Here is a 10,027-nt window from a genome sequence, read left to right as displayed (position 1 = left end):
AAAGAAATTCTCTCATTCGCGACAACATGGATGAACCTGGAGGACATTATGCTGAGTGAAATAAACCAGGCACCCAAAGGCCTTACTGCGTGACCTCACCTACCTGTGGAATCCGAGAAAGTGGAAGTCACAGAAACAGAGAGTAGACAGGTAGGTACCAGGGGCTGGAGGGTGGGGGAAATAGGGATGTTTGTCAAAGGGTACAAAGTTTCAGTTACGCAGGATGAATAAGTCCTAGAGTTCTGATGTACAGCATGGTGACTTGATTATGGTTAATAATACTGCACCGTGTACTTGAAATTTGCTAAGAGTAGATCTTAAACGTTCTCATTCATCACACACACACACACACACACACACACACGCAGAGCTATGTGAGGTGATGGATATGTTCATTAGCTTGATTGTAGTAATTATTTCACAATGTACTCATACATGAAAACATCACATTGTACCCTGTGAATATATATAATTCTTATTTGTCGATTCGACCTCCATAAAGCTGGAAAAAAAGTTAAAAAGCTCTTAAGACTAACTGAATCCCCCTCCCAAATTATTAATGAGATAGTTAAAATTGTTTTTCTATGCTAAGTCTTTGAAATCTCGATTTCGCCTGACAGCACATCTCATTTTGGGCCAGGAACATTTCAAGGGGCTTGTGGCCACGGTCTGGACAGTGCACAACTAGAGAATGATCATGGGGAGGGGTGGCTGAGGAAGTGTGAAAGACAAGGTCATTGGGGGAGTGGAGGTCAAAGAATAGAAAGGTCATCTCTGTGGATATTCAAATCACCAAGAATTAGGACAGGAGTGTTTTAAGGGGAGTGACAGCGAGCCAGGAGTGGAAGTCTTCTAGGAACAAGCAAGGGGGACTAGGGATTAGTAGACAGCCATAACTGGGAGCTGAAGGGTTTGAGCAGGTGGGAGGAATGGTAATCTGGAAGTAAACATAAGGAGCAAGAGGGAGCCACAGAGATCTGGGTTGCAGACAGAGCAAGACCGTGGAGAGAACTGGCAGGAGAGAGGTGCTCTCGCTCATGGTGCTTAAGTTCCAAGGGCACAGAGAAGGCCTTTGGGAGTGAGAAGGGCTGGAAGATGGGGCAGAACCTCCTGGGGATTACGGTCCCAAGGGATGGCCTGGGAGCCTGGGCATCCTTGATGGATGAAGAGAACAAGGATATACAGTTAATGGCGCTCTTTTGGCCTGACTTGTAGCATTTGGCCATTTCCATGGTATAAATCCTCCCACGATGGCTCATTTCAAGCTACCAGCGGTTTTACAACCAGCTTACGGAATGCCTGGAAATTGAACAATCGGCTCTCACAACAGTACAAGCTGTTCCCAAGGGCAGAGCAATGGGTACAGGGCATCTTGGGAGAGGCCCTGATGGTCTCCAAGGCAGACCCGGTGGGATGTGAGAGGAGGGGCGGAGGTGGGGGCGGGGGTTAGGCATGTAGCTCTTCCTAGAATGAGAACTCTGACCCCCCTTTGACTTCTGTCATGGAGCAAAGAGAAACGGGTTGCATATTTAAATGGTCTTAATGTGTATTTTTCTGTATCTCTGTGATGAGTTGCCCGGATTCGTCTTCCAGGCAAGACCTGTCACCCCCGCTGCCGGGAGTGCCTTCAGCCGTGAGCCCCTGCAGAGCCCCCTCGCCCAAAGTCATGGCCAGTTTCCCTTCTCCGGGCCAGGCTCCTCCAGTGACATATCGATGTGGGGGCGTAAAAGTCATCCAACTCTGCCCAACTCAGGACAGCACCCCCGCTCCAGGTCTCCCTGTGGGAGCTACTGCTGGGTCTGTTTCAAACTTTCCTTCCGCTTCTGACCTGCCCTTCCCTCTCCTTCCTTCCACAGGTATTGACTCTAAGGTCAGTCCCTGATAAACACCCCGTCGCTCACTAACTCCATTTCAGACCCTGCTTCTAGAAGAACCCGACTTTTGCAAGGCTTACTGCCGGTGGAGGTGAATTCTTTAGGAGCTGAGCCAGTTGGATAGAGCAGAAAGGTGCCTTGTTTCAATTTGCCTCGCTTTGATAACTGGTGGGGTTGATTTTTTTTTTTTAACAGGCATTGACTGAATCACTTCCTGTGTGGATTGCCTTTTTTCATTACTTCCTTTGCCTGTTTTTCTATTGAGGTGTTTGTCTTTTTCTCGTCGGTAAGGGCACATATGTGTATTACCGTCATAAAGATATTAATCTTTGCTTTTTGTATCTGGTTCAAGAAATGTTCTCAGGTTTTCCGGTGTAGGCCTCTGTTGTGGTTAAGAGCACACGCGTGGTCACAATGCCCTATCACTTCCTAGCTGTGTGACTTTGGGTACGTTCCTTCACCTACCAGAGTCTTGGTGTTTTCATCTATAGCTAGGATTAGTATTAACACTTTGTAGGCTCGTTATGGGGACTGAATGATTTAATAAAAGGTTTACAACAATAGTTGTTTACAACAACTCTATTCAATAGAGTGAATATGAGATAATTATTTGCTTTTTTTTATTAGCATCTGTATTATTTTTTCTTCTCAGCCATACAGAGATTACATCTCATGTATTCAAAGCTATCTTTTCGGGGCTTCTGGGTGGCTCTGTCGGTTGAGCATTTGACTCCTGGTCTCGGCTCAGGTCCTGATCTCAGCGCCGTGAGTTCAAGCCCCATGTTGGGCTCCACGCTGGGTGTGATGGGGCTCCACGCTGGATGTGAAGCCTACTTAAAAAAAAAAAAAAAAGCTATCTGTCATGGGTTTTGCCTTTGGAGTTACCTTCAGGAAAAACTTCTTGATTTCAAGATTATATAAACATTCACCACCATTTTTCATTTAGTACTTTTATGGTTTCATTTAATATACGTATATATTTGAATCCCCCACCTATCCAGAATCCAGAATTTATTTCAGTGTGCAGTTTAGGCTTGTTTAGTAGGGACACGTTTCTCGAATGCCCAACATTACTTTAAGGAGCTGAATCACTCAGCGTTCTCCAGCAACATGGAAGCGAGAGGATATTTATGGATATAAAGGGAGATTTATTATGAAGAATTGGTTGACACAGTTTTGGAGGCTGAGAAATCCCACGGTTTGCTGTCTGCAAGCTGGAGACCCCGAAAAGCTGGTGGTGTGGTTCAGAGTCTGAAGGCCTGAAAACCTGGCGAGCCAGTGGTATAAATCCCAGTCTGAGGGCAAGAGGAGCTGAGGGGAGACGTCTCGGCTCAAAGAAGCAGGAGAAAAGGGAGAAATTCCTCCCTTTCCCTCCTTTTGTTCTATTCAGGCCATCAATGGATCGGGTGGTGGGCACCCACATTATGGAGGGCAATTTACTGGGTCCACTGATTCAGATGCTAATCTCCCCCCAAAACACCCTCTTAGGACACTCAGAAATAATGTTTCATCTGGGCACCCCATGGTCAGGCAAGCTGACACATAAAACTAACCTTCACAAGTCTGTCCTTTGTCGAATTGGCACCTATCTCCTAAACCGTACTTATCTCCAAATAAACATGAACAAGGTCGTGATTCTGCCCACGCAATACAGCTATTCTGCGTCCAACAGAAAACACTCCCACTCCCTCCCCAGAAGACGAGGTAAAGTCCTTGAGTGATGTTTACACTTCTCCTTGATCTTCTGTGACATAAATACCATGATGTAAAATTAACAATACTTAAATACTATGATATAAAGTCAACATGTCTTATGTCATATGATAAGGAAATAAGAAAGAACACATGTACGCACACATACACATTCATAGAAAAATAAGGAGGAAGTACTCATGCCAATCACAGTCCTTGTCTCTGTAACTGGCCATGTGGTCATGGCTGGTATTTATAACAACTTCCTTCCTACTACCCGTTCTCATTCCCTTTGCCTTAGCAAGCACCTTAGCTGGTCATGGTCTGTTATATGGTGGGGTGACCCAAACCTTCATTCCCGAAGGGTCTGGGCCACTCGTAGTCTTGCCTGGATTGGGTGGTGGCAGTCTCGCGAACACTAACCACGGGGCATGTGATACTAGGAGACGCCATTAGGGGTCTCCTGTTTTCCAAACATACTCTTCCCTCCCTCCGCTGTGGAGGAGTAGCCTCATTTCCCCTTGAGGTCAGGATCAGTCACCCCAGCCAACACCGTATCTCCCTTCCTTGCCTGCTGTTTCAGAGGCATGAGGAGCCCAAAGTGCCTGGATAGCAGACTTCACTTCCGGTTCAACAGGATCATTGTTGTGTCTGTCGGTGGAAGGATTCTTTCCTCTGGAAGTAAGACCTCTAGGCCAGCAGAACATCAAGTTGAGGCAACAGGAAGTAAAACTTTTGTTTGTGGGTCACTAGGGGTAATAGCGAGTGGTCTCATTCCCACTTCTACACCGTGATTCCCGGATCTGCGGATCCTGGCTGTGGGAGAACCGGCACCGTATAGTGGGTGCTCTTCAGAGCACAGACAACCTTCTGGAGAGCCTTGTTCCAACCCCGTGAGGTACGACCACCTAGTTGTCTTGTAACTAGGTCTTCCCAGGGCCTTTCTACCCCACTCTCAAGCCGGCTGCCTCAGGATGGTGGGGAACATGGAAAGACCAATGGATTCCATGAACATGGGCCCATTGCAGCAGTCTTTTGCTATGAAGGGAATTCCTTGACCAGAAGCAATGATGCGTGGAGTACCATGACATTGGAGAAGGCATTTTGTAAGTCCACAGATGGTGGTTTTGGCTCAAGCAATGTGTGCCAAGAAGGAAAATCCATACCCAGGGTAAACGTCTTTTCCAGTAAGAATGAAACTCTGCCTCTTCCACAGTGAAAGCGGTCCAATTAATGAACCTGCCAACAGGTAGCAGCTAGCTGAACATCCCAGGAAATGGTGCCATATTGGGGGCTCAGCGTTGGTCTCTGTTGCTGGCAGATTGGGCACCCTGCCAGACTGTAGCCAGATCAGCTTTGGTGAGTGGAAGTCCATGCTGGTCAGACCATGCATCATCTCCGTCCCTGCCACCATGGCCGCTCTGTTCACAAGCCCATTGGTGATGACAGAGGTGGCTGGGGAAAACAACCACCCCTTCATTATCAAAAGCTAGGTACTTGCTTATTAAAATTCTCCAGTGCCGAGGTCACTTTCGGTGAGCATTCACAGGAGACACAAATAACTTCGTGTTTTTGGCCACGTTTTGGCCCATGTTTCAGCCCATTAACCGTCCAAACCGTGATGGCCCTTGCTAACATCTCAAGCTGCAACATTCAGTACAGAACTTCCGCTTCGTGAGCACCTATCAAAATATTTGGTTCATCCCCTCAGATGCGGGTGGAAAGTCCGATACCTCTATAGGTGGAGAGGCCAATACTGCTGACCGGTGGGGAGACCCCTTCTACTGGTACAAAAGACTCATCAGAATGTAGGGGCTCGATGTGTCCAGCTTCGTCAGTGCCCATCCACACTGGGGGCAGGTAGCAATCTGCTGAACTGACTCCACTGAGTCAAGTGCTGATCTCATCCCGAAACACCCTCACAGACGCCCTACGAAATGATGTCTAACGTGGCCAGTCAAGTTGCCATGGAATTAACCGTTCATTACGGGACCTGGTTCCAATTTTATTCGGGATTAATGTTTACTTATTTATTTTGAGAAAGAGGGAGACAGAGAGAGAATCTTAAGCAGGCTCCACGCTCAGCGTGGAGCCCAACGCGTGAGATCATGAGACCATGACCTGAGCTGAAGTCAAGAGTTGGATGCTTAACTGACTGAACCACCCAGGCGCCTCCTAATTTTATTTAGTTTTCAATAAACCTTTTATTTGAGGACACTTTTACAGCTACTCAATTATTATGAAGATAGTACAGAGAGTTCCTATATACTCCACGCGGTGTCCCTTGCTATTAATGATATGGTACATTTGTCACATTTATCGAGCCTGTGTTGATATATTATTATGGACCAAATTCCGTACTTCATTCAGATTCCGTTAGTTTTTCCCTATTGTCCTTTTCCTGTTCCAGGACACCTTCCAGGACCCACATTCCATTCAGTCATCTTGTCTCTTTAGGCTTCTCTTGGTGGTGACAGTTTCTTAGACTTTCCTTGTTGTTCTGACCGTGACGTTTTGACGAAGACCGGTTGAATGTTGTGTAAGACGTCCCCCCACTGCGTTTTTCCTGGGTGTCTTTCTCGTGTGTCTTTCTCGCGATTATTCTGGGGTTACAGGATCTGGGGAGGAGAGCACAGAAGTCAAGTTTTATTTCCATCACATCTTTCAGGGGATGTCCTATCAACGTGATGCATCACTGTGGACGCTGACCTTGAGCACGTGGCTGAGATAACGTGTGTCAGGTTTCTCCTGACCAAAAACAACAAAAACAGAAACAAAACCGCATTACCTCTTACCTCGCTGCATCCACACGGTCACCTCCAGAAGGGAGTCACTTGCAGCCCATACTTGTGTGGGGAGTCGTCCCCTTCAATGTGGAACATCTGCAGCCAGTACCTGGAACTCTTCTGCACCGGACATCTGTCTCTTTTCCCACATTCGTTTATTTATTCCATCATCTATGTCGATGTGAACTTGTGAATCTTTCTTTTTTTTTTTCACTTTGGGTTATAATCCAATATGAGGCTATTTACTTTGTTTTTTGGATTGATCCACCCCTGGCATTGGGAGCTCTTTCTGTCACTCCGGGGTCCCTTTGTCATCATTGTTGCAGTCTTTTGTTTTTTGAGCTCTGCACTTCACCGCCAGTCCCTGTGTTCCAGGGGGACAACCCTGCCCTCCCCCAGGGTGTTGCCGTGAAGCCTGAGTCCCTCGGTGCCTCGGGCCTGACCTCCTATGGAAGGCGCCGGTGAGGAGACTTATGCCTCGGGCCTGACCTCCTATGGAAGGCGCCGGTGAGGAGACTTATCCCGGGACAGAACCACCAGGAGGAGACAGGAGCCAGGAGGGGCACGCGCAGAAGAGAGAGAGAGAGAGAGCCAAAGGAAATCCTGGGTCTTGTGTTACCGGATCTCGGCCTGTTCAGTTTTTCTTTTTGCTTAAGGGGATTTAAGCTGAGATTCTGTCGCTGGAAACAGACGATTTAATAGACAAGCCTCCGTTACGGTTTCTGTGTTAACCTGCTCGGGAGGCAGAGCAGAACGCCACAGCCTGGGCGACATCAACAACGGAGCGATTTTCTCAGGGCCCTGGAGGCCAGGAGTCCGAGCGGAAGGTGCTGTCAGAGAGAACTCTCTTCGCGGCTCGCAGACACCGCCCTCTTGCTGTGACCTCACCTCCTCCCTGTGTGAGTGGAAAAAGAGATCTCTGGTGTCTCTTTTATTTTTTTAGTAGGACATGGGCCCTAGAGGATCAGGGCCTCACTCTCATGACCTCATTTATCCTTAAAGGCCTCCTTCAAGGCCTTAACTCCAAATATAGCCACCTTGGGGGCTGGGGATCCAACATATGAACTTGGGGAGGCACGAGTCAGTCCATAACGGGCTGAGTGTGTCCCCCCCCCCGCCAAATTATGTGCTAAAGTCCTAACCCCCAGCACCCCAGCATGTGATCTTATTGGAAATACGGTCTTTGCAGATGTAATTAAGATGAGGCCATTATGGTGGGCCCTTCTCCAATATGACTGATGTCTTTATTTTTTATTTTAGAGAGAGAGAGAGAGAGGGCGAGCACGAGCTGGAGAGAGGGCAGAGGGAGAGAGAGAGAATCTTGAGCAGACCCCATGCTCAGTGCAGAGCCCGACTGGAGGCTTGATCCCTTGACCTTGGGATCATGACCTGAGCCAGAAGCAAGAGACCAGCATTCGCCCGGCTGAGCCGCCCAGGGGCCCTTCTGACGCACTTCTTTCTACGCGGCTGCTTGTCCCAGCTCTGCACAGTCCCAGCAATATTGCCCTGGTCGTGCCTTCTATCAGGGGCTCCGGGGGGCCGTGCAGCCTGTCCCCACATGGCAGCCAGCCCCTCGGTTCCTCCCAGCTTCTCTCTGCACCCGGCCACCCGGCAGCATCTCCCAGGCTGGCCCGCTCGGGGGGGGGGGGGGGGGGGGGGGGGGGGGGGGAGGGGGGGGTGCGGGACTCCGCGGGCCCGTTCCTGTCCACCAACCCCGGGCCCCGGCTGCTTCTGTGATGAAAGGAGCTTGCCGAGCCCCCGCGGGGCCGGCGGTGAGTACGGCAGACCCGTCTCTGCGGTGGCAGACGCCACGGTCTGACAGGGAAGTCAGACCGCGGACAGTGTGGCGCGCCGCGCACCGGTGGCTTGACACCCAGCCCCGCTCCCTCCGCGTCGGAGCCCGGCAACCCTCCACGCGCCTCCCCCTACTTGGCACGGTGCCTCCTGGGGGCCAGCTGAGGAGGGGGTGGGGCGGGCACTCCGGAGGCTCCCCAGCAGCGGCCACCGGGCGGCAGATGGGGAGGACCAAAATCTCACACGACACTTGCGTGGAGAGGACACATCGTGGCCAGCGTGTGTGGGAAGGTGCGTCTGCAGGGCTGGCTTGGCAGGAGGGCACCTGCTCTGACCCTGGGAAGGGCTTGATTAGCTTCCTGCTAGGGAGGCCCTCTGCCCCTGCTCTCTCCCTGGACCCTGTCCCCAGCCAGTCCTGTTTTGCTAACATCCCCCCACGCACCCAGGTACCTGGCCCCTGACCCCTGAATCCCCGCACTGTGCTTTTCCCCAGGGAAAGACCACTCTCGTGTTACGGTGACCTGGGGACCTGCATCCGTCAAACTGGGCCACCAGCCTCCTTTGGGATGAATGAACCTTGGGGCTGAGAGGCCATGACCTCCAGCCCCTGTTAGGCTGGCACTGGCCAGGCTGTGGGTAGACAGGGCCCTGCTCTAGAACTTACGGAAGGAAGTGACTTTCTTGGGAAACTTCTCTGGAAGGTTACACCATTTGACCCCCCATGAGAAGAACTGAGGGCCACGACCTGCCCAGAAGTGGATGCTTCTCTCTGGTCTAGCCCTTTCTGGTATTCCCAGCCCCTCCCCTTGCTTTCCAGAGAGCTCTGGAGGACCCGGAAGAGAGGAAAGCAGGTAGCCTCTCCCCTAACCTGTCCAAGCAAGAACCTCCAGAAGCTTCCTTCACAGCCCTGCCTCACCCAGGCTGCCTGGCCCTTCCCACCTTAATATCACCTTTCCTCACTCATCAGACAACTAGCCAACGAGATCAAGTTTCTCCTCACTCTGTGTGTGTGTGTGGGGGGGGTGGGGTGGGGGGGGTGGTATCGTAGCTCATACAGCTCTCACATCAGAAGGCCTTGGAACTCTCCAGACCAGCACCATCCGGCAGAAACAGAATGAGAGCCACATAGGTAATTGAAAATGTTCTAGCAGTCACCCGGAAAAAGAGAAACAGGTGACATTAATTGTAATATATCTTTGATTTAACCCAAAAATCCCAGACGCTATTTCACACGCGATCCACGAGACACGTACCCTGATTCCTGCTAAGCTTTCACGTTCCCTTCCCCCACTCCTGTGCGTTTACAAGGCAGCTCAGCTCAAAGGGGTTCGGTGGCAGCTTGAGGACAGCGTGGCCCTGGGCCGTCCTGGGAGAGGAAGCGGCTCACAAACACCACCCAGGAGGCGGTGGGCGGCCGACCTGAAATCAGAACCAAGCTCCTCAGCCCCAGAAGTGGTGCCCGGGGATCCCCGGCATCTTCTCACAGACTTGTTCAAAGAGGCGGGAAGGAAACGTGGTGGCTTGTGAGACTACCTGTGGGGCCACCTGGCTGAGCCCCCCTGCTCCCTCTGCCCCTCCCCCTCGCTGCGCCCCTGGGGGCCAGGGCGGGAGGGGCCGTCCCAGACACAATGGAAGCTTTTGGTCCCAGCTTCTGCTCCCCTGTGAGAGGTCCTGGCTGCCACAGCTCCCCAAACAGAGGAGTTTCTCCCACCTGTGGCCCCGGACACCTCGCTCAGATTAGCTTTCGTTCTCCTCGGTTCCTTCATCCATTTGCCCCCCCTTCTCTCTTCCTCCCCTCCCTCTTTCTTCTGGAAATATTAAGTGAGGGCCCAATTATGGGGGGGACACAGTAGTGCAGAAAATGCTCAAAAGGGCTCAAAA

Source organism: Panthera tigris, chromosome B3 (genome assembly GCF_018350195.1).
Source record: "Panthera tigris isolate Pti1 chromosome B3, P.tigris_Pti1_mat1.1, whole genome shotgun sequence".
NCBI classification, from domain to species: domain Eukaryota; kingdom Metazoa; phylum Chordata; class Mammalia; order Carnivora; family Felidae; genus Panthera; species Panthera tigris.
The sequence above is the reverse complement of the archived record's forward strand: the minus strand, read 5'-3'. Positions refer to the sequence as shown.